This window comes from Sinohyriopsis cumingii, chromosome 5 (genome assembly GCF_028554795.1).
Source record: "Sinohyriopsis cumingii isolate HCF-2022 chromosome 5, ASM2855479v2, whole genome shotgun sequence".
NCBI lineage: Eukaryota > Metazoa > Mollusca > Bivalvia > Unionida > Unionidae > Sinohyriopsis > Sinohyriopsis cumingii.
The window spans coordinates 144,616,916-144,641,447 of record NC_142965.1 but is presented as its reverse complement, the minus strand read 5'-3'; the positions used below and the strand labels follow the sequence as shown (position 1 = coordinate 144,641,447).

At 34.4% G+C, this 24,532-nt stretch overlaps 1 protein-coding gene across 1 annotated transcript in view; it reads right to left on the bottom strand.

The window, feature by feature from the left end:
• LOC149800399 (uncharacterized) overlaps positions 1 to 24,532 on the bottom strand; it is a 191,989-nt gene that overhangs the window by 161,133 nt on the left and 6,324 nt on the right. The window lies entirely within an intron of this gene.

Here is a 24,532-nt window from a genome sequence, read left to right as displayed (position 1 = left end):
TTGTAGAGTTGTATCAATACATTTTGATTTTCACCGTAATCTAACAGGATTAGCACACCTTACATAACTTAAAAGGAAAAGGGTCGACATGAGTTAAACTAAACTTTATTGAGGAGGCATGTTCCCAAAACACGCCAAGAGATAAAACAGTTATTGTCGACATTTTTATTTTAGCTGACATGACTTAGATCAATCTTTATCGTAAGGAAATATTTAAAATCGAGAAGTTCTGAACCAACCGGTGTCCTGCTTTTAAGAGATACATCCCTACTTCTACTTTGCAAATAGGTCAATCGCTAACTCCGTACAGATATATTGCTAATAAAATCAAGACTGAAGAGTTATAGAAACTTCCGCAAAGAAATACAAAATGATTTTTAAATGCTTTTTCTAAAATGTTCTAGAAACTGTCTTGATTAGTCCTCTAGACTTAATATTGAAAAAACTGCTATAAGGACCTAAATTTGCAGTAAAACTCTCCTAAATTTGTTTTGTGTACTCTCAAAATACTCTGACTATATTAACATAGAAATAAAGACAAGTTAAGGGACAGAAGTTTAACATCTGCTTTTCAGTGTAAAATTGAATTTGTTGGTGCTAGATAAAAGCGTTTCTATCGAGACTTTTAATTGTATCATTCAAGCGACTTTTTTTTCTTCCAGCAGAAACAGGTCCCTTTCTAGATGTGTATGCGCGTGTGATGCGGTTCTGGTGGATGCAATAAACCAGTAAATATGCGTAAATTAAAACCTCTCACAAGGTGTTCAAAAGCCCGGCGCTTGTCGAAAACGTTTGATTTATCATGACAGAGAAATAGAAAGTATCTACAAAGCAGCGGGATATGTTTTGTCCTGTTGTTCAGGCGGTTTGCATACACTGCTATCAATTCGGATTGAGCGTATCATCATTTGTGCTTGTGACATAGATTGACACCTTCTGCAGGACGTCATTTTGACTTCATGACCTTAGTGTGTCTATGAGATTGATTCATATTCTTTTATTCCTCTATTTTGTGAAAAGATTGTAAGATAAGTTCAAGGAATACATATATAATATTATCATAGTAATGCGATATTGTTTGGCAGATCACGACGAATTGTTAGCATCAGAAAATCCAGATCATTCACAAGCCCCTATTTCTTTTTTTTAAAACAACAAGTTGTGATCCAGCAATCAAAATCTAAATAATATGATAGCAATTTTTTGTTATCTATAAATTTTCAGATATGTAATTAAATCAATATACTCTACTAAAAATACACAAAATTCTTAACGTTTCGACCTTTTTTAATACGAACATTATTTAAATCATGAACAGAATTACACATTGATCAGCTGAAATGCCCATGAATGTCGCAATTTATGAATGAAACGTGCGAAACAACAGTCACTCCGTTTAAATACAAATACTATTGGTAACACGATTACTATTAGATGCAATGGGGCAACATACCTATATTTGTCATTTACAGTTATTTTGCAGCTGTCAAATTTGGCATTACGGAAGACTTGAAGAGACTGTACATATCGAAGGAAGCTCCAATGAGAACTTTGCATGGGGATGACAGAATTATTTTAACATTGTTTTTATTGTTGCAACGGCATTGTACAATTGCTGGAACTTGACGATATAGATTCATGCCTGCGAATGTTATTCAGTTCTTTTTGCGAGGCAAGCAAGACATGGGTATAATTTGCTTGGGACGTGAGGCTACGGCATATTTTGCATGGCAGGTGATGTTACAGCATATTTATTTACTCGTTTTCATTTGTTACCTGGTGAATTCTATTCTCGTTTGAAAGGATTGTAATATGATAGTATCGTTTTATAAACACACACACACACACACACACACACACACACACACACACATTGCTATATCACAACAAAATGATTTTGACCATTTTTTCGATTTGCTGTTGACCCAATGATTTCTTACAAACTGTTCTGTGACAGTTTTCATAATTAATCAAATATTTTGTTTCCTATATCGTACTTGGTAGATATTTCTAATAAATGTATCCGTGATTCTAGTTCCAATTGTTCTAACATATAGATTAAAGTACCATTATCATAATCAGTGTATTATCAAACCATTGATTATATAAATTACGTTAAATATATGCCGCATAGATGAATTTAGATTTTGTACCACATCGCTTGTGATCTGGGATTGAATTACGGTTCATTAATATCTGAACAATACGATCATTAATTGTTTCTCCACATGAAGTACGTAGCTCACGTTTCGCTTTCATTCTTTCTACAAGCGAGGTTACATAAATGGTGCAGTTTGAATTCAGGAATAATATTTAAATCTCGACATAATTCCTCCGGTGGATTTTTTTTATTTTATTTTTTTTTTGCTCTTGGATACCTGTATTTGTGTTTGATTTAAATTTTTCCATGTTCGTTTATCTGTGATCCTTTCCATGAAAATAAAGTACTTGAGAAAATGTTCTAAAGCATAATTTTCAGTAAAGATTTTGCATACAAAATGAGTCTTTTTATATTTGGAATCTAAAATAGAATTGCCAACAATCCAGAGGAAATCCTTTTAGCCCTTAGATTTACTGATGTTCTATATATATATATATATATATATATATATATATATATATATATATATATATATATATATATATATATATATATATATATATAAAATCTATTAGCCTTTTGCATAACACTGCAAGCTTTAAATAGAAACCAATCCAAAACATGCTGTAATTGATCATTTCAGCAGTCTCTATGGAAAACCTTGTACTCTCGGGGCGAAACATCATTATATTTTATCGAATGCTTCCATAACCAGATATGTCATATTGAACCAGAGTTCTGAACCACACAAAGCAGGCGATAATATAATTCAATCCAAGATTTGCACAGTAATGAGATGGTTCAGTCCATTTTCATTTAGTAAAATTGAACTTGTTTATTACACGTTTAGCTTTATCACACACAGAGTTCTTCTACACACTCATTCAATTTTAGTGACTAGGAATGTTACTCCATCATCCTTCACCATTTGTTCCCAGAATATAGTAGAACCCAATGTCATTCCGTTTCCACAGAATACAATCCCATTACTTTGTCTAAGACTATATTTCAATTTCCACTTCGGTGCACAATAACAAGCCTTATCCGCAAGTATCTGCTCTCTATCTGTGAAATTTTGAAGCCGAAACTATTATGTTAAAAGCGCGCCGTAGATTTTCATCTGATGCATTATTAAACTTCGGTTAGTCTTCGCTAATTCATATATATATATATATATATATATATATATATATATATATATATATATATATATATATATATATATGCGAGGAATATAAAGGCCGTCATTACACATCGTTACTCAACCTCGCATTCGCAATTAAAAATAAATTCGATATACGATTTATACACCAAATACAAGCATCTGACCGTGTGTAGGCATAGGCTATACACTTCTAGATATATTTGACTGCATTCCTTTCGAAATATGTTATTTTTGTTTTCAACAGTTCACAATGTGACAATCTACCAATCTATGATTTGCTCTTTCATCAGGGTAGGTCCTTTATAATTCTTGCGAAAATCGTAAAAAATGCCCCAAAGACACAACCTTGCAAATTTCGTACTCCATCGTAACTGAATTTTGTGTATCAGTTATGTCCATTATGGTCAGACATGTGTATATGATTTTACTTAATACAATAACTGAATATGGCTTTGCAGTCATTACAGATGTAATGCACACGTCGCTATCCCTTACAGATCGTATCCACATGTGACAAGCTGTAAGGATGCTAATTTATGTCGCTCTATAACGAGCACACTGATTTTGGCTAGAGAACAGTTAATTAGATTTATGGATTTGGGCCAGAGAACAATGACTTAGATTTATGGGGACAGGTGCTTGTTAAATTGCTATACTGCAATGATTTCTAATGTCTGTGACGGGAGAGGAAGTGATTCTTAATGAAGCCTTCGTTTACTTAACCGTTTGACGACTTGTAAAAGGAAGGGTACATTCGATTTTATATCGGAACTGCCAGATTTGAAATTTTCCAGATCTGTGGTTTGGAATTCTATAAGTCATGCAGACCGCAAATTTATCACCTAGTTATAAAAGGCGGTAAATATATTTAATCCTGACTGGTTACGCTCAACAAGGGACGGGATTCCCACACGAAAGTTTTTGAGGTTAAATTGCCCTCATCGAAAGAAATATAGTCAGGCTGCAATTTTCCTGCAAGAGTGAAAATATATGGGTCTGCTAGACTGAATTTTGAAGAAATTTTCTCGTAAAACATTGATCAAAGGGACCGGATGTCTGGAAAGTCAATGGACACCATTTTGGCGGTAGAAGCGAACAAAGCGTAAAAGCACATGGTATTTGCATAAATTACATGTAGTTCGTTGATACCAATATAATGATTTGCTTGAATTTATTTGCTTATATTTGCATGAATTTATTTGTTTCAATCCGTAAACCAATATTCTCAATATGAGTATAACTGTGAGTTCACCTATCTGAATCCGTACAATGATCTTCTTTATATAAGTTTGACGAATGGTTTGAATTTTCGTCTTGATCGTTATTGGAATCTAAAAATTTCGTGCATTACTTTAGTTGATATGAGTTCCGTGAATCCGTGTGAATTCACCGATCTTAGATAATTTCACGTATGATAGAGACTTGAATATGTGTTTTCGCTGAAAATAACGTAGTTAAATCATTTACTGAATTTCATTCATTCATTTGTGTAACTGAGACGAGAACGGAACCGTTATGTCTCGTGTAACATTAATGGGAATCAGTAATGAAAGATCCATTTGAAGTGCATTAATCTTGTGAAACTAGGTTTGTTTATGGTCTGCCATATTTAGTTTGACCAGACAGCCTTTGGTCTGTTTGAATTCCGATAGAACGATATCTGACATAATGAGAGGGGAGTAATAATTTGTTCCCAGTAGGAAAACTGACAGAATATTTAAGATGCTTCTCTGTCTATTTTGAAAGGGGAAATATCACCACGGACGTATCCACAGACATATTCACGGAAGTATCGACTGAAGTATCCACGTACCTACTCATACAAAGTTTGAGGGCCGAAAAGAGGCGAGACAGTAGGGAGGTTGGAAAAGGGATAAAGCGAAAGGACGAACCACCATAGTGAAGTTGGAGTGGACCGGAATAAGCAGGTTATGAAGTTGTCCAAGGCAATGACTTCGATCGTTCACTCGATTATTTGATGAAATTATTCAATTATTTAAAACAGATCGGCTATTTATATAAATATATTTGTGTTTGAAATTCGGTGAAATATTTTTTTCAAACAGAAGTGTATCTTCCTAATGTAATATACTATCCAGTTATTTATGTAATTGATTAAAAAAATCTGTTTTACCATGTATGGGGGCTCGTGTCATTCTGTTCTATATATCTGCTCAGATCTCTGTGTATCCCATCTATAATTTCACACTTTATTTTAAAATTTTTTCGATCTGGGCAACAATACCGACGGCGATCACCCTCTAGATGAAGATAACCAAATAAAGCGGACACCTTGTAAGAAGGTACAACCTCATAATAATACACCACCAGTGGCAACCGCTACACAAGCCCTTACAAATATGATCCACATGTCGCCAACCATTACAGATGTTATCCACATGTCTCCGTCCCTTTCAGATGGGATACACATGTCGCCAACCTTTTCGAATATGATAGACACGTTGCCAACCTTTAAAGATATTATCCAAATGTTACAAACGCTTATAGATGTAAGCAGCCATTACATATATACACATATCACCTGCCCTTGGATATATGATGCACATGTAACCAAACCTTACGGGTATTATGCCAATGTCGCCAGACCTTAAGGTGCGATGCCGATGTCAGCCCTTAAGGTGTGATGTTGATGTCACCAGACCTTAAGGTGTGATGCCAATGTCGCCAGACTTTAAGGTGTGGTGCCGATGTCTCCAGAACTTACATATACTTTTGTATTTTTTAATTTCTGAACACCTCTGAGATCTTCGTTTATGGTAAACTGTTAGGCCTTTCAGGTGACCCTCTCCTGCCCGAATATTATAAAAAAGATTATATATCATTATGACCATGATCTTTATATGACACACCTGTCACCAACACTAACGGATATAATGTGAATGTCTCCAACCCTTACAAATATGATAACCATCAAAGCATGTCATTTTTTCTCTCTTAATTTAAGGGATAAAATTGAACGTTCAAGGTCATTATGAGCCAATACAGAGGTAAAAAGTTTCCAAGTGATTTCTCGGGTCCCACTTTCTGTATCTTCATTAAATTTACAAGTAGGTAGATTTTAAGCTCATGGTTACTTTTGAGCTGAATAAGAAAAATGGTGTCTTGCATTATTTTATAACCGACATTTCGTGCCGTAATAAAAACTATTAAGGTATTGTTACTTGAAACTACATTCTAAGATGAAAGATTAAAGGTCAATGCTGCTCACCCGTCTGAATAAAATCTCATTTCATTGCATACTTTCTGAGATTTCGTTTGTCTATTTTCGAACTTGAATTGTATTGTCTCATCGATTTAGGAAAAGGTAGCTTATCCAAAAAACTACCGACTCCTTTGCCTCTCACACTAAGGTTCAATTGGTTGTTATGAGTGACGTCATTGTACTAAGGCCGACCAGCAACGAATGTAGAAGAATATAGTCATTTCAAGTAAAAATGACGGATTTTGTGTATTATAGTCATAAATTATGACCAAAACAGAAGAAGAGATATTATTTTCTTTTATTCTAAATAAAGACGCAGAAAAAAGGTTTGCACAGACTATTGCGTCATAACCTAAATAGTTATGCAGCTAATTCTCATATTTGTCAAACCATATATTTTTTTTAAAATCAGTTTATTAAAATTCATTTTAAATATTGAGGAAAGGATTTAGACATATCACTTGGGCAATAATCAGGGGCGAAATGTCTGTGTGTGTATGTGTGTGTGCGTGAGAGAGAGAGAGAGAGATACATACAGACAGACAGACATAAAGAGATATAAAGGGAGGGAGAGAATAAGAAGAATATTACAAAATAAATAGTTCTCTTTCATAGTTTACACAAGCTTAAACTGTAAGCACATATTCGACATTAAAACTTTGCTTAATAAATTTGTGATTGATTATTAAGAACAATATATAATAAGTTGGACAAAGATACATATTACACTAAGATATAAGGGGTTATATGTTTTAACTGGGGGCGGCGTTCTCAGTGAACAGCAGTTTATTTTCTAGGAGTTTTAGTCGATTATATTGACTTAAAGTGGGGTTCGTATGTATTTATTTTCTAGGAGTTGTTACCGATTATGTTGACTTAAAGTAGGGATCGAATCTATTTCTTTTTAAGGAGTTTTAGTCGATTATTTTGACTTAAAGTAGGTATCAAATCTATTTCTTTTTAGGGACTTTTAGTCGATTATTTTGACTTAAAGTAAGGATCGTATGTATTTATTTTCTGCATGTGACTTGTGTGATACTGATTTAGATCATATACCCTGATCTTACTTTTGCGTTTGAATGCACACTAGTTTTAAAAATCTTTCCAATAATTGTCTTTGTGTCTTTTATTGTTTTCTATCGAAGTCCATAATGACCATAAGCATATATATAGTCATCTTAATTTCTATAATTTCCCCATGATCACCGTTCATTTCATAATATAAGCTGCTCTTTTTAGGTGTTTGTTATTTTTATTTATCTCCAAAATGTACAATTTTACTCAGCTTTATACACCTATATACATCATATTGTACAATTTTACGAGTCCTCTACTCGCCACTATACCATTTATCGAGTGCGAGTCATTTCAAAATATGGCTAAAACCCAATAATTTTCATACTTTTCATCTATTTCAAATAAAATGTAAATATCACCAGTTTCTCTTTAACATCAATCTCATTATAATCACTATATTTTACACATATATGTACTAAAGGAATTAAGTTCACAAGAACTTACGCTCGTGTGTGTGTGTGTGTGTGAATAGGATTTTTAACGTCGCTTCAACAATGTTTCATTCATTTCGCTACGATGTCTGCAATGTGGCAGTTTATAGAAACATATAGCACTGGAGAATCATGCCGCAGACATGGAGCATCATGCTCAACACAGTCACATTATTCTGACACCAGGCCGACCAGTCCTAACACTAACCTCTTAATGCTGAGCGCCAAGCGAGGCAGCTGCTAATACCATTTGTATAAGTCTTTGGTGTGACTCGAACATGGTTCGAACTCGCGACCTCCCGCATCCGTGGCGGACGCTCTAACCGCTTAAGCCACCGGAGCGGTCAAGAACTTCAGAAACACACACACACACACACACACACACACACACACACACACACACATTTTACAGTTTCCACCGTAACGTAGTGGATGAGTCCAAACTAAATGATGTCGAAACATGTCGCCATCTCCTAACTGCCAATATTGATGACAAAGGTGACGTTATTTCGCTCGATTGCCTAATTTTGCCACCATGAAGTAGTTACATAGTTTTCCAAACACATTTTTTCACAACTGTCGAAGTCGAAAGACAACCTGTATAGTTGCTTTCTACTGAACATACATTTAAATGCCATAATTTAATCTGTTGTAGCTTAAGTGACTTCACTATAGAGACAGGACGTAGTACTGTAATTTATTATTCAAACTAAATTTATTTAGTCTACTGGAACAACTTTGTCCCCAAAACTGTGAGGGGTTATCAGCAGATACAAGAAAGCTTCTGGACATCATCAGCCATGTCAATAATCCTTCATAAATTTATGCTACCTCGGCTATTTACAATTTAGCCTGACAATCAAATGGAAATTGCAAAATGTAACAGTTGCAAACAAGATAGGATAAATACGAGATCATAACTGTGGAACAAAGTAAAAACGATGTCTGAAGTGCATAATCAGCTGAAGTGATTGTGGAAAATCGTTGAATTCACACGTCGAAAATCACTGATGTTGAAAAGTTTAAATGTTAAAGAGTTGTTCTTTGACGAGTAATGAAAAACAAAAGTATACGAATGGTATGTGGGGGTGGGGAGGATCCGAAGATATTGACAAGTAAAGTGAGAATCGAAAAAGGGAATGTATGAAACAGAGTGATAAAAAACCTAAGAGGAACTGATACGAGGTTATGACCACCACCACCCTGTTTCCATTGGAACTATAATTGCGGTGGATATCAAACTAATTATGGCTGGTTTTTGAATTGTAATTGCACTTTAAAAACAATATTGGCGATATCATGCCGATGGCTGGTCTTTGATTTTAAGGGTACTTGAAAGGCATCATTGATGATATCATGCCAATGGCTTGTAGTTGAATTGTATCGGTACTTTAAACATTGGAGATGTCATGTCGAGGAAAAAGGAGCTAAGTGGCATTCACCCAGGCGTCGCTAGGGCACTTTTAACACATCATTGACATCATTGCGATGCCTGGTTGTTGAATTGTAACGGCACTTTAAACACATCATTGATTATATCATGCCGATGACTGGAGGTCGACTTGTAACGGCACTTTAAACACATCATTGACATCATTGCGATGCCTGGTCGTTGAATTGTAACGGCACCTTAAACACATCATTGATGATATCATGCAGATGACTAGAAGTCGACTTGTAACGGCACTTTAAACACATCATTGACGATATCATGCCAATGACTAGTAGTCGACTTGTAACGGCACTTTAAACACATCTTTGATGATATCATGCCAATGGCTGGTCGTTGAATTGTAACGGCACTTTAAACACATCATTGACGATATCATGCCAATGGCTGGTCGTTGAATTGTAACGGCACTTTAAACACATCATTAAAGATATCATGCCAATAACTGGTTGTCGAATTGTAACGGCACTTTAAACATTGGAGATGTCATGTCGAGGAAAAAGGAGCTAAGTAGCATTCACCCAGGCGTCGCTAGGGCACTTTTAACACATCATTGACACCATTGCGATGCCTGGTCGTTGAATTGTAACGGCACCTTAAACACATCATTGATGATATCATGCAGATGACTAGAAGTCGACTTGTAACGGCACTTTAAACACATCATTGACGATATCATGCCAATGGCTGGTCGTTGAATTGTAACGGCACTTTAAACACATCATTAAAGATATCATGCCAATAGCTGGTTGTCGAATTGTAACGGCACTTTAAACATTGGAGATGTCATGTCGAGGAAAAAGGAGCTAAGTGGCATTCACCCAGGCGTCGCTACGGCACTTTTAACACATCATTGACATCATTGTGATGCCTGGTCGTTGAATTGTAACGGCACCTTAAACACATCATTGATGATATCATGCAGATGACTAGAAGTCGACTTGTAACGGCACCTTAAACACATCATTGACGATATCATGCCAATGACTAGTAGTCGACTTGTAACGGTACTTTAAACACATCTTTGATGATATCATGCCAATGGCTGGTCGTTGAATTGTAACTGCACTTTAAACATTGGCGATGTCATGTCGAGGAAAACGGAGCAAAGTGGCATTCAACCAGGCGTCGCTACGCTGACCCTTGGATTACGAGTGCTACTTAACTACCTCTTGTCCTAAAGAAAATATCACTTTGCGCTATACCTTAGTGTTAGTGGCAATTCAATGTTTTAACGACAATTCAATATAAACCTCACTAGAGTTAGGGGCAAATTTCATCTACAATCCACATAAACTGTAGATTTAGTGCATGTAGCCACATCTATATAAGTTTTGCGGTTTATTGATATATCTAAAGGCCTGAAGGCTAATGAAAGCCATAAGGACGTATGCAATATAATTGTTTAAGATAATGTTTGACAGGATAATCAGTGTCAGTCGGACCAAATTAGACTAATCAATAAGTGTGCGATACACATGATTCATCATTACTCATCGCTGACATTGTTACAACAAACAACTACTAAGCTTTAGAAAACATGACAATTCTAACGGATCATTTTATGTACCACGAATATGTTATGTAATTTAGAATAGAGACATACAAAAAATATACAAATTATTAAGTAAATCTTAGTAGCTCTTCTATTTGCTAACGTTGCAGGTGACTACTCTTGTATGAAGGAGGCAAGATAAATGATATAAAATATAACTTCACTCCGTTTACTTCCATATAGGCAAGTTTTTATCTTAACTATATTTTTTCTGCACCTTTATAGCCATACCAAAATCTGTAAAGGGTCATATAAGAGTGAAAGTCGATAAAAATATTTGCTCCAAGGCGGCTATTTTAAAGTCACCTGATAGAACCACGTAAGCTTATTTTCATTTTGATACATTAGAATTAGTGGGGATTTTCGTAAATGTAAAACTTTATAAATATTAAATACTGACGTATTTGTTAAGCTTTAGAGGGAAATTAATGACGCAATATGCATAATTAGCGACGTTAAGGAGGTAATATGTATAATTAGGGAAAAGTTTTCCCAAAATTAAGTTTCACTTTAAAATAAGGAATTATTGCAATGGATATGATTACACAAAATACTTTTGAACAAAAATGAGTCTTTGGTTATTTATTCTTTGGTAAAACCGCTGTGGATGTATTTGCCTCTGTATCATCATCAAAAGAAGAGTTCCCATACACACATGAATAAACAAAAATTGAGTTAGGACTTTCGTAAATCAATCCTAACGACTAATGTCTGCATTCCCTTACCACGATTCTAACACAGCTTCGTGTAATAGATATCTAAAAATGCCGGAGTCGTTCGGTTATGTTTGTTACGTTACACACTCCATGAGGTCAATGTTTCTCACGTCGACTGGTCACTCATCTTATCAATCACTTGTTTGCCGAAGGATCAATTACGTGATCGGTCAGAAGAGGAACGTAACAAGCAAACAAACAAGGAAACAAGAATCGGGGGATTAAGTCTCTTATAGTGTATTACTCAGTTACTGTATGATCCAGTTTTGTTGCGCACCAGTTTATACAGACGAGCAGTTAACAGCATGTTGTCAAAGGTAGACAATATTGAAGCACGTACCAGTGCACTGTTAATTTACTCCCTTTTTCTCAGGGTATGCGTGATAGAGACGGAATTCATAAAACTTAAATTTCTGATGTGAATTGTTATTTTCTTAATTAATGTATATTTGTTAGTGACTTGTTTTACAGTTCAGTGGCTTGTTTACATTATTTTACCATGAGGAAAAATTATTATCCGGAGTTTTCAATAGGATTTCAAACAATCCTTATTTAGTGATAGTATGTCTTATGTACACTTGACTGTGTGATAGTACGTCTTATGTACAGGTGGCTGTGTGATAGCATATTTTATGTACACAAGACTGTGTGATAGTGTGTCTTATGTACACGTGGCTGTGTGATAGTATGTCTTATGTACACGTGACTGTGCGATAGTATGTTTTTTGTACACATAACTGTGGATAATTTCATCGGTAATATCATTTTATTCTTTTCCAGAATGTGATTATTATACCCGTGATGAATATTTTAAAATAAAATCCTAAACCTTGTTATCTGTACGGTGACTGATTTTGGAACTCACTCATACACTGTACGGTGACTGATTTTGGAACTCACGCATACACGAACTGAACCAGTAACGAAAGCATGTTAAATCTACAAGAAGTTTCTCGATCTAAGAACATTTTCATGAAAATCAAACATATTTGATAAGTGTATCCCTTTAATATATAGATAGAGTTACCATTTATTAAATTATTAACTTAAAAAAACCCCACTTCGAATGGAAAAGTTTTCATTCATTTACCGATATCAACTACTTCAGTGTAGGTTTGAGTCCCGTCACATGTGTGTGTGTGTGTGTGTGTGTGTGTGTGTGTGTGTGTGATTTGGATTTTTAACTTAGCTTTAAAAATAAATTCAGTCATATCGCTACGATGTCTACAGTGTGGCAGTTTGATGTCAAACACTGTGGCATAATGCCGCAGACATGTTGCATCATGTCCCACCCAGTCCCATTGCCCTGACACCAGGCCGACCAGTCTTAACACTAACCTTTAATTGGTGAGAGCCAAGAGGGGCAGATGCTAGTATCATTTTTATAAGTCTTTGGTATGACTCGGCCGGGCTTCAAACCCGCGACCTCCAGCATTCGAGGCGGACGCTCAACATACATAGGCCACTGGAGCGGTCCCCTTCACGGATTTACAAAACGTCTTTGTTTATTGTGTACACATGTTCGATCTTTCGATTCGTTGTTAGAATGATCAAATTGTGTTGCATGGTCTGAGTTGTTGCCAAATTTACATTAGACGGATAGTCAAAATATTTAAGTGGAAGCTAATTTAAGATTGAAAATCATGCGCAACAACTGGTGCACCATAATACTTTGATTGTTAATTTCGCTTGAATTATTTTCAGAGCTTCATGCTTTTCGTTTCTCCCACGACTTCCAAGTGTGTAACTCAAAGAACCGACGCGACATCCCGCTTTATTTGACGTAAGAAAACTGACGGAGACAATACTACTCAGTCGTGTTTCAGAGGACGGTAACGAAAACGTCAGAGATGATTATCCCCGTAAAGGGAGTAGAGGACGGTCTGGTAGAATTTGAAACAATGATATAATTTTAAATGTATAACTACAGCGGAATTTATCAAATACGTGCACAATCATTAAATTCAATCAACAGAAAAAGTTTAAATGAATATTTAATGTCATAAAGCTTATTTTAAAGGTGATAATAACTGATCACCATGACGACTGAAATGCTTACATTTAATACATCACCATGACGACTGAAACTCTGACATTTAATACATCACTATGACGACTGAAACTCTGACATTTAATACATCACTATGACGACTGAAACTCTGACATTTAATATATCACCATGACGACTGAAACTCTGACATTTAATACATCACAACGTTTATATGAATAGCAAATATAAACACTAATGAATGAATTTATATTTATATCAATGTTGTCCTTTTTAGAGATGGTGCTGTTCTTTTCATACATAGAAATGGTGAAACTGTTTTAAATCCAACCATATATTCTGCATATTCAGTTTGCGTTTCCTTACAGTCGTTAGAAAGAGTTCTAGCAAGAGTTGCAAGGCCTTATAGTGGCAGCTGAAACTATTACATAAATGTATTTGTGTCTATTTTAAAAATAATAATTGTGTTATATTTTAAAGGATATGCTGTGATTTTACTCAAATGGGTATTGAGAGTTATCTGTAAATCTTATAAGTGTACCTGTGACACATCATCATGCTTAGTGTACCTGTGACACATCATCATGCTTAGTTTTCTTATAAGTGTAGTTGAGATACATCATCATGATTAGTGTTCCCACAAGTGTATTTGTGACACATCATCATTCTTAGTGTTCTTATAAGCGTACTTGTGACACATCATCATGCTAAGTGTTCTTATAGGTGTAGTTGTGAGACATCACCATGATTAGTGTTCGTATAAGTGTAGTTATGACACATGATCACGCTTAGAGTTCTTATAAGTGTATTTATAACAAATCATCATGCTTAGTGTTCTCATACGTGTAGTTATGACACATGATCACGCTTAGAGTTCTTATAAGTGTATTTATAACAAATCATCATGCTTAGTGTTCTCATACGTGTAGTTATGACACATGATCACGCTTAGAGTTCTTATAAGTGTATTTATGACAAATCATCATGCTTAGTGTTCTCATACGTGTATTTATGACACATCATCACGCTTAGAGTTCTTATAAGTGTATTTATAACAAATCATCATGCTTAGTGTTCTCATACGTGTATTTATGACACATCATCACGCTTAGTGTTCATATAAGTGTATTTGTGACACATCGGCATGCTTAGTGTTCTTATAAGTGTAGTTGTGACACATCATAATGCTTAGAGTTCTTATAAGTGTAATTATGAAAGATCATCACGTTTAGTGATCATTTAAGTGTATTAGTGACACATCATCGTGGTTAGTGTTCTTTAAAGTGTACTTGTCACATGTCATCATGCTTAGTGTTCTTATAAGTGTACTTGAGACACATCACCATGCTAAGTGTTCTTGTAAGAGTACTTGAGATACATCATCATGTTTAGTGTTCTTATAAATGTAGCTGAGACATACCATCATGTTTAGTGTTCTCATAAGTGTACATGTGACACATGATGTTTAGTGTCTTATAAGTGTACTATGACACATTGTATATAGTGTTCTTATAAGAGTACTTGTGACACGTCATCATTCGTAGTGTTCTTATAATTGTTCTTGTGATACCTCATCATATTTAGTGTTCTCATAAGTGTAGTTGAGACAATACATCTCGCTTAATGTTCCTATAAGTGTAGTTGAGACATATCATCATGTTCAGTGATCTTATAAGTGTAGTTGAGACACTACTTCTTGCCTAATGTTCTCATAAGCGTAGTTGAGACGTATCATCATGTTTAATGTTTTAATAAGTGTAGATGAGAGACGTCATCATATTTAGTGTTCTTATAAGTCTACTTAAGACACATCATCATGCTTATTGTTCTTATAATTTTAGTTGTGACACATCATCATTTTTGGTGTTTTCATAAGCTTAGTTGAGACACTACATCATGCTTACTCTTCTAATAAGTGTAGTTGAGATATATCATCATGTTTAGTGTTCTTATAAGTCTACTTATGACACATCATTATGCTTAGCGTTCTCATAAGTGTAGTTGAGAGACGTCATCTTGTTTTGTGTTCTCATAAGTGTAGTTGAGACATATAATCATGCTTAGTGTTCTTGTAAGTGTAGTCATGACACATCATCATGTTTAGTGTTGTTATAAACTTATCATCAAGTTTAGTGTTGTTATAAGTGAAGTTGTGACAATCATCATGTTTAGTGTTGTTATAAGTGTAGATGTGACACATCATCAGGTTTAGTGTTGTTATATGTGTGGCCGAGACATATCATCATGTTTAGTGTTGTTATATGTGTAGCTGTGACATCATCATGTTTAGTCTTGTTATAAGTGTAGTTGTGACACATCATCATGTTTAGTCTTGTTGTAAGTGTAGTTGAGACACATCGTCATGTTTAGTCTTGTTATAAGTGTAATTGTGACACATCATTATGTTTAGTGTTCTTATAAGTGTACTTGTGACACATCATAGGTTTAGTGTTGTTATAAGTGTAGTTGAGACATATCATCATGTTTAGTGTTCTTATAAGTGTACTTGTGACACATCATAGGTTTAGTGTTGTTATAAGTGTAGTTGAGACATATCATCATGTTTAGTTTTCTTATAAGTGTACTTGTGACACATCATAGGTTTAGTGTTGTTATAAGTGTAGTTGAGACATATCATCATGTTTAGTGTTCTTATAAGTGTACTTGTGACACATCATAGGTTAAGTGTTGTTATAAGTGTAGTTGAGACATATCATCATGTTTAGTGTTCTTATAAGTGTACTTGTGACACATCATAAGGTTTAGTGTTGTTATAAGAGTAGTTGAGACATATCACCAGGTTTAGTATTCTTATAAGTGTAGTTGAGACATATCATCATGTTTAGTGTACTTTTGAGTGTAGTTGTGACATATCATTAGGTTTAGTGTTGTTATAAGTGTAGTTAAGACGTATCATCATGTTTAGTGTTGTTATAAGTGTAGTTGAGGCATATCATCATGTTTAGTGTTCGTTTGAGTGTAATTCTGACATATCATCAGGTTTAGTGTTGTTATAAGTGTAGTTGAGACATATCATCATGTTTAGTCTTGTTATAAGTCTAGTTGAGGCATATCATCATGTTTAGTGTTCTCATAAGTGTACTTATCACACACCATCATATTTAGTGTTGTTATAAGTGTAGTTGTGGCATATCACCATGTTTAGTGTTGTTATAAGTGTAGTTGAGACCTATCATCATGTCTAGTGTTCGTTTGAGTGTAATTGAGGCTTATCATCATGTTTAGTATTTTTATAAGTATAGTTGAGACATATCATCATGTTTAGTGTTGTTATAAGTGTAGTTGTGACATATCATCATATTTAGTGTTTTTATAAGTGTAGTTGAGACATATTATCATGTTTAGTGTTCTGATAAGTGTAGTTGAGACATATCATCATGTCTAATGTTGTTATAAGTGTAGTTGTGGCATATCACCATGTTTAGTGTTGTTATAAGTATAGTTCTGACATATCATCAGGTTTAGTGTTGTTATAAGTGTAGTTGAGACATATCATCATGTTTAGTGTTGTTATAAGTCTAGTTGAGGCATATCATCATGTTTAGTGTTCTCATAAGTGTACTTATCACACACCATCATATTTAGTGTTGTTATAAGTGTAGTTGTGGCATATCACCATGTTTAGTGTTGTTATAAGTGTAGTTGAGACCTATCATCATGTCTAGTGTTCGTTTGAGTGTAATTGAGGCTTATCATCATGTTTAGTATTTTTATAAGTATAGTTGAGACATATCATCATGTTTAGTGTTGTTATAAGTGTAGTTGTGACATATCATCATATTTAGTGTTTTTATAAGTGTAGTTGAGACATATTATCATGTTTAGTGTTCTGATAAGTGTAGTTGAGACATATCATCATGTCTAATGTTGTTATAAGTGTAGTTGAGACATATCATCATGTTTAGTGTTGTTATAAGTGTAGTTGAAACACATGATCATGCTTAGTGTTCTTTTGAGTGTAGTTGTGACACATCCTCATGTCTAGTGTTGTTATAAGTGTAGTTGAGACACATCATCATGCTTAGTGTTCTTTCGAGTGTAGTTGTGACACATCATCATGTCTAGTGTTATTATAAGTGTAGCCGAGACACATCATCATGCTTAGTGTTCTTTTGAGTGTATATTCCAGGTAACTCCTTTGTTTATTGTGTGAATGACCTTATGATTCAGATTAAGGATGCTGTGGAAAAATCTGGTATGTGCTTTGAGATTTGTGTAGGCAAAAATCTGGTATGTGCTTTGAGACTTTTTATAGGTTCCAAGGTAAATTTGTTCAGATTTTTCAGCGTTGTATGCTATGACTTTTTTCATTAGATAGGGAATAATCCCTGAACTATTAACACAAATATGCCATCTCTGAACTGTTGGCCGCTGTATATTAAACCTTTGTTTCTAGGATATAGAACGGGCGCGTTCTTGAGAAGTGTAGCTTTTCATTAGCTAATTGAATTCAGAAATCACTGTGATCTAAATGACGATGGTGACTTTTATCAATGAACTAAAACAATAATAAAGAGCAGGTTTCATTTACATAGAACGTATACATGACGTTTGCATAACTATCTTTAAAATCAATGACTACAAATCAAATTGTATTTTTCCTATACCAATTTTACCAAGTGAATTGCATTGTGTTTGTATTTCATTTCCACAATTTTCAAAATTCCCGCACTGGTTTAAACTATTCAACCCACGTCATTTGCATTATAATAGGATCGACAGGAGAATGGTAACCCCCACCCCATCCACCCCGTCTGCCTGCCTTCTATGCATTTTGTAATCACTGAAACTTGTTAGATATCAGCTTCAATTTGTGCACAATCAATACTAGTCAATTCATGATAATATTATATTATACCAAGATGAATTCACGCAAAATCACCGATGTTCAATTAAATACAATATTATAAGATAATTGTTCAATTCTCACACAATCAACACTAGTCAACTAATTATAATATTATAAGCCTCAGGTACACTTCACACATAATTAACAATAGGTATTTAATTATAATATTATAAGATATCAAGGATAAATCACGCATAATCAACGCTAGTCAATTAAATTTAAAAATCAAAACTACTTCCAATAAAAAACACGTATTTAATACTATCCCCTGAAACATGAAAATTATATATGAAGTGAGCAAACCAATAATATCTGATGTTGGGATAAAAAAGAAAAGATGCATACGTAGTCCCACTTTTATTAACATCTTTGTAAATGACCAAAACACCTATACTGAGAGCAACATGCAACTGCACTTACTTGCATGCACCATACCGCACATGTTCTCTTTACTGATATCTCCTTTTACTGTCCATAAAGAATTACAAAGGGCCTCAATAATTTAAGAAGCATTTGCTCAGGCTGGAAATCAATCGTAAATATGAATAAATCAAAATCCTTGTCGTTGGGTTTTATATAGCATGAATAGACTGAATAATATATTTCTATTTGTTACTAATAATATTGAGTTGGTCGGTCACTACACATATATTGGAGTGATATCTGCTCATATAAACGCATTAAATGAAGCTCTGAATTGTATGATGAAAAAAAAATCTGTACCTGCCTGTTTCAAACTAAAACAAAATATTGTTACAGTCCATAAAAATATCTTTACCTGCCTGGTTCAAACTAAACCAAACCATTGTTACAGTCCAAGAAAATATATTTACCTGCCTGGTTCAAAACTAAAACAAACCATTGTTAAGTATGAAAATATCTTTACCTGCCTGGTTCAAACTAAAACAAACCATTGTTACAGTCCATGAAAATATATTTACCTGCCTGGTTCAAACTAAAACAAACCATTGTTACAGTCCATGAAAATATATTTACCTGCCTGGTTCAAACTAAAACAAACCATTGTTACAGTCCATGAAAATATATTTACCTGCCTGGTTCAAACTAAAGCAAACCATTGCTACAGTCCATGAAAATATATTTACCTGCCTGGTTCAAAACTAAAACAAAACATTATTACAGTTCATGAAAATATATTTAAGTTCCTGGTTCAAACTAAAACAAACCATTATTACAGTCCATCAAAAATATCTTTAGCTGCCTGGTTCAAACTAAAACAAAACATTATTACAGTCCATGAAAATATCTGTACCTGCCTGGTTCAAACTAAAACAAACCATTGTTACAGTCCATGAAAATATCTTTACCTGCCTGGTTCAAACTAAAACAAATCATTGTTACAGTCCATGAAAATATTTTTACTTGCCTGGTTCAAACTAAATCTAACCATTGTTACAGTCCATGAAAATATCTGTACCTGCCTAGTTCAAACTAAAACAAGCCATTATTACAGTCCATGAAAATATATTTATCTGCCTGGTTCAAACTAAAACAAAACATTATTACAGTACATGAAAATGTCTTTAAGTGCCTGGTTCAAACTAAAGAAAACATCCTTACTGTCCATGATATCCCAACACATTTTCTTGAACACACGTTTAACGCGACTGCCAAATTCATACTCCTGTATGAAGTTTAGTGACGTACAATGTCATATTGTACACGTGAGTTTCAAAATGTGTTTGTCTAAAAGTACCGCTTATACACATGATTTATAAATAGTGTTTGTCCAAAAGCAGTCCATATTCCAAAGTTTATAATAGTATTTGTCGGAACATACTTCCTATGCACGAGTTTCTAATATTATTTGTCCAAATATACTCCTTGTACAAGAGTTTCTAATAGTATTTGTCCAAATATACTACTTGTACAAGAGTTTCTAATAGTATTTGTCCAAACATACTCGATATACACGAGTTTCTAAAAGTGTTTGTCCAAACATACTCCTTGTACACGAGTGTCTAATAGTTTTTGTCTAAATATACTCCCTATACAAATAATTTTCCAATAGTGTTTGTCAAAACGTACTCCCTATACACATGAGTTTCAAAAAGTGCTTGTCCAAAAATACTCTGCATAAGCTTGAGTTTCAAATAGTCTGTCCAAAAGTACTCAGCATTTGTTCTGCACAATGTGAGGTCTGACGTTTTAGATTAACTTCAGCAATGTTTCCTATTATCCACAGCACTGACCTAAGCATTTATATATATATATATATATATATATATATATATATATATATATATATATATATATATATAACGAATATGGTGATATCAATACTCCTAAATAATAAGTAAATTTCAAAACTTTCAAAGTGATTTTTCTAAATAATGGAACTCCTTAAAATACTTAGCAATCGAATAGGTTAAAGACATGTATTCTTTCTTTCTTAAACTGTACACTGTATGTTACAGACGTTTTGTAAATAAATGAATTGAACTGAATAATGTATTCGCCATAATTCTAAATCGTCTTTTCTGAGAACATGTTTTTGTTCCCTTATATTCGTTTTCAGGCAATGTCAACATTTGTACTTTTTTATCTGTATGTATAATGCCATTACAGTTTTCAATAGCGATAGTTATCGCAGTTTTCTGCAAGTATTTAAGAGTTAAGACTAACTAGTTTACTCCATGGACCATTATTTACCTGACGAAAATAAGGATCTTGACCTTTACTGACCAGTCAGCCATATGTCTCTTAATCTTCAACACAACCAAATTGTAAGTTAAAACAGAATAATCAAGTGGATGTGATGCCGAACATTGAACTGAGTATGGCAATTTATCTTGATCTTAAGTTGGGTTTAGAGTTTTCTATTTAATGATACAATTTAACCTTGACTTTTCACTTGACCTTTGAGATATTAAATGACAACATTGTGTTTCAGATTTTGTACGATATACACACTTCCAGGTGATCAGAACTGTTGTTGTTGTTTTGGGTTTAACGCCATTTCTCAGGCTATGCATGGCGTCCAGTATAAATGGTGGAAGAAGAATCCTGGAAAACCCTGGTAAAAGCCACCGGGAAGCTACTGGCAAGCTTTTTTACATACCAACATTGGCCGAGCCCGGACTCTAATCCACCCAGACAGTCATTAAATGGTAATGATCGGTAAAAGCTAACGTTTTAGACACTCGGCCACTCGGGTCCCTGACCAGAACTGAACAGACCTCAATGTGAATGGTGCGCATGCATTATATTGCTGCTTGAGTGTCATCAGTAGATACACTGATTTACTTAAAATTATTCGTAGTTGGTAAAAGGGAAGCTCGTCTGAAATTATGATAAAACACAAAGAATTTTTAAAATTTCCGGGACAAAACAGATCCGGCACCCTCCCATGAATTCATTGGAATAAATTCTATATAGAAAATGTTATGTGTGCCATTTAAAGCTAGCCAGACTCTATCAAATGCTTACCCAAATACATTTCACATAATTTTATTTAAACATATATCAAAATTGTGCTCTCGGCATACCTGGTACGTTTTTCCAGAAACAAGAGACCCGCCTGCATGAGATAATATTGTCTCATTTTTGCTTGTTCTCAATGTTCTACGCTTTCTGAAGGAACCAGTATTGGATACTGTGGGCATTGTTCCATCTACATCTCGTGAAAATCCTTCTGTAATCAAGCTATGTTTCCTTGCATAGAATGATTTCACATTAGTATGCAACTCACGTGACCTTCTGATGCGTTGTCTGGCCACAAAGCATATAATATTTATCGGAACTCGAAGCGCTCTCACGTTATTAATTGAAGTTTTCACTGAGATATTAGTTTTTTCATTTGTTGTTGTTCTGCGTTTAACAGTAGTTACGTAGTTTGATCCTTTACAATCCTTTTTAAGGTGAACCTCTTTGAACCTCAGAACTGCACTACTTTCCTCATGTCTGTCTGTGCTAGAGAGTATACCCCAAGCTTTGGACTTTACCATCGTTCACAATCAAAACGATAAATAATGCAATTTATCTAAGTGGAGCAGGTTACAAAAAACTACTCTCTTTTGTCAGCGCAAACGATAACCTTTGAAGAACGTGGGTCAGCAGTAATGGACGACATATTCGATTTAATCATAAAGATGCGTCGCTTTATGTACATTCCGCTACAAACTTAAGCACTCCCTATCAATTTTGATGTATTTACTGTTTCAAAAATCTCGTTATATCCATTGATTTCTTTTGAACAATAGATCGCATGATTCTGTCTCGGTAGTTTTATCTAAAAATATATGGGAGGCCATTGAAATAGTATTTATTTAAGGGCGTTTTACAATGCTATTTAGCCGCTAAGAGGCAATTTAAGTGTTTAGAAACTCGAGTCATAGTCCACCCTTGTGTACCCATAATCGTTGTAGTTGTCAACGCATCGAGTAAGAAGTTAAGTTTATAATACAAGTGAAATCGACTACACCTTATACGTAGGACGAATCCATTCATTTAGCACAAGAAACATTGTGAAGAGGTCTTGTTTCAACTGGTAAAGACAATAGCAAACTACCGTTATTCCTTGTGCATACTGCATTTTCATGGTTTATCTGATTCAACAGGTAAATCATTGTATTTAAACTTTGTAAACGTACCAGTAATTATTTGGGACCTGTGTATTTATTCTGAGTCAAAGCAATGGATAATAAGAGTGTTTCGTCATTTGTGAAGATTGACATAAACAAATCTTAATAAACATTTCATCACCCCGCATTAAGTGAACATTAAACAATCAAACTTTAGACTCAATTGCCGCTTTGTTTGGGTAGAATATATAAAGAGAATAAGTATTTATTACAATAAATGGTATTTGTTAGGTTTGATTTATTACGATATTTACTTTTTTAAAATAAAAATTGTACATAACTGACATAAACGAAGTAGCGTTTGTGGTCCTTGACATCTAGCCCCCTCCAACTGAAAGAGAATGGCTTTCTATATAAATAAACGTTTTTCTTTTTATTTATTTCTTCCTTTGTATGTTAATGTTTGGTTTTGTGGGGCCTAACGCATATTTCAACACATAATAAGCTACAAATTGCGGGCAGTATATTAGGTACAGGAAGAACCCTAAAATAACCACCAACCCACATAATTCTACTGGCAAGCGTTCTCACATACCCATACTGGTCTAGCAAAGTTTATAACTGCCGCGGACCCAGGTGAGATGTGAGTAATCTGCGAAGGCGAAGGCCCCAAACCACTCAGCCACCAGGGGCCTTAGACCACTCGGCCACCAGGGGCCTTAGACCACTCGGCCACCAGGGGACCTTTATAACTTAGGATTATTTTACACAGTTACGTAACAAAATATTTTCTATCTGATTGTATTGCCATTAAACTTACCTGAATATCTTCACAAAAATGTTACGTCATTGGTTTCTCAGCACCGATATCCCGCATTTGAGATTCAGCTCATGCATGTGTTTTATTTTGCAAGAAAATATTGTGTGTTTAATTTTAGTCCACGACTGTTGATTGAAATGATCATTTAAAAGCAAGATATTGCGAAAGTACATTTTGTAATTGGATATTGATTCTATTTTAAGATAATGAATTATAAATAGGTTGTTTATTTGGATCTTGTGTTCTAGAAAACCAGCACGTGTACTGTTCGAATAAATTTTCTGGTTGGATGGTTGAAGTGTTGTGACATATGTCAGGTGGCGATGTAATGTGAAATATGTCACGTGGGGATGTTTGGCGATACATGCCACGTAGTCATGTATTGCGACAAAGAGTCTTAGATATGTACATAAGGAGAGTAATGAACGTTTATTCGATTCCTATTTTTATAGATTTCCTTATTCTATTTTCAGTCTTCAGAAGTATTTAACGTTGTGTTTTGATTTAATATGAGATGAATCATTTATTAAATTATTAATTGGAATTTTAAAAGTGTTCATATGACTGTTTGA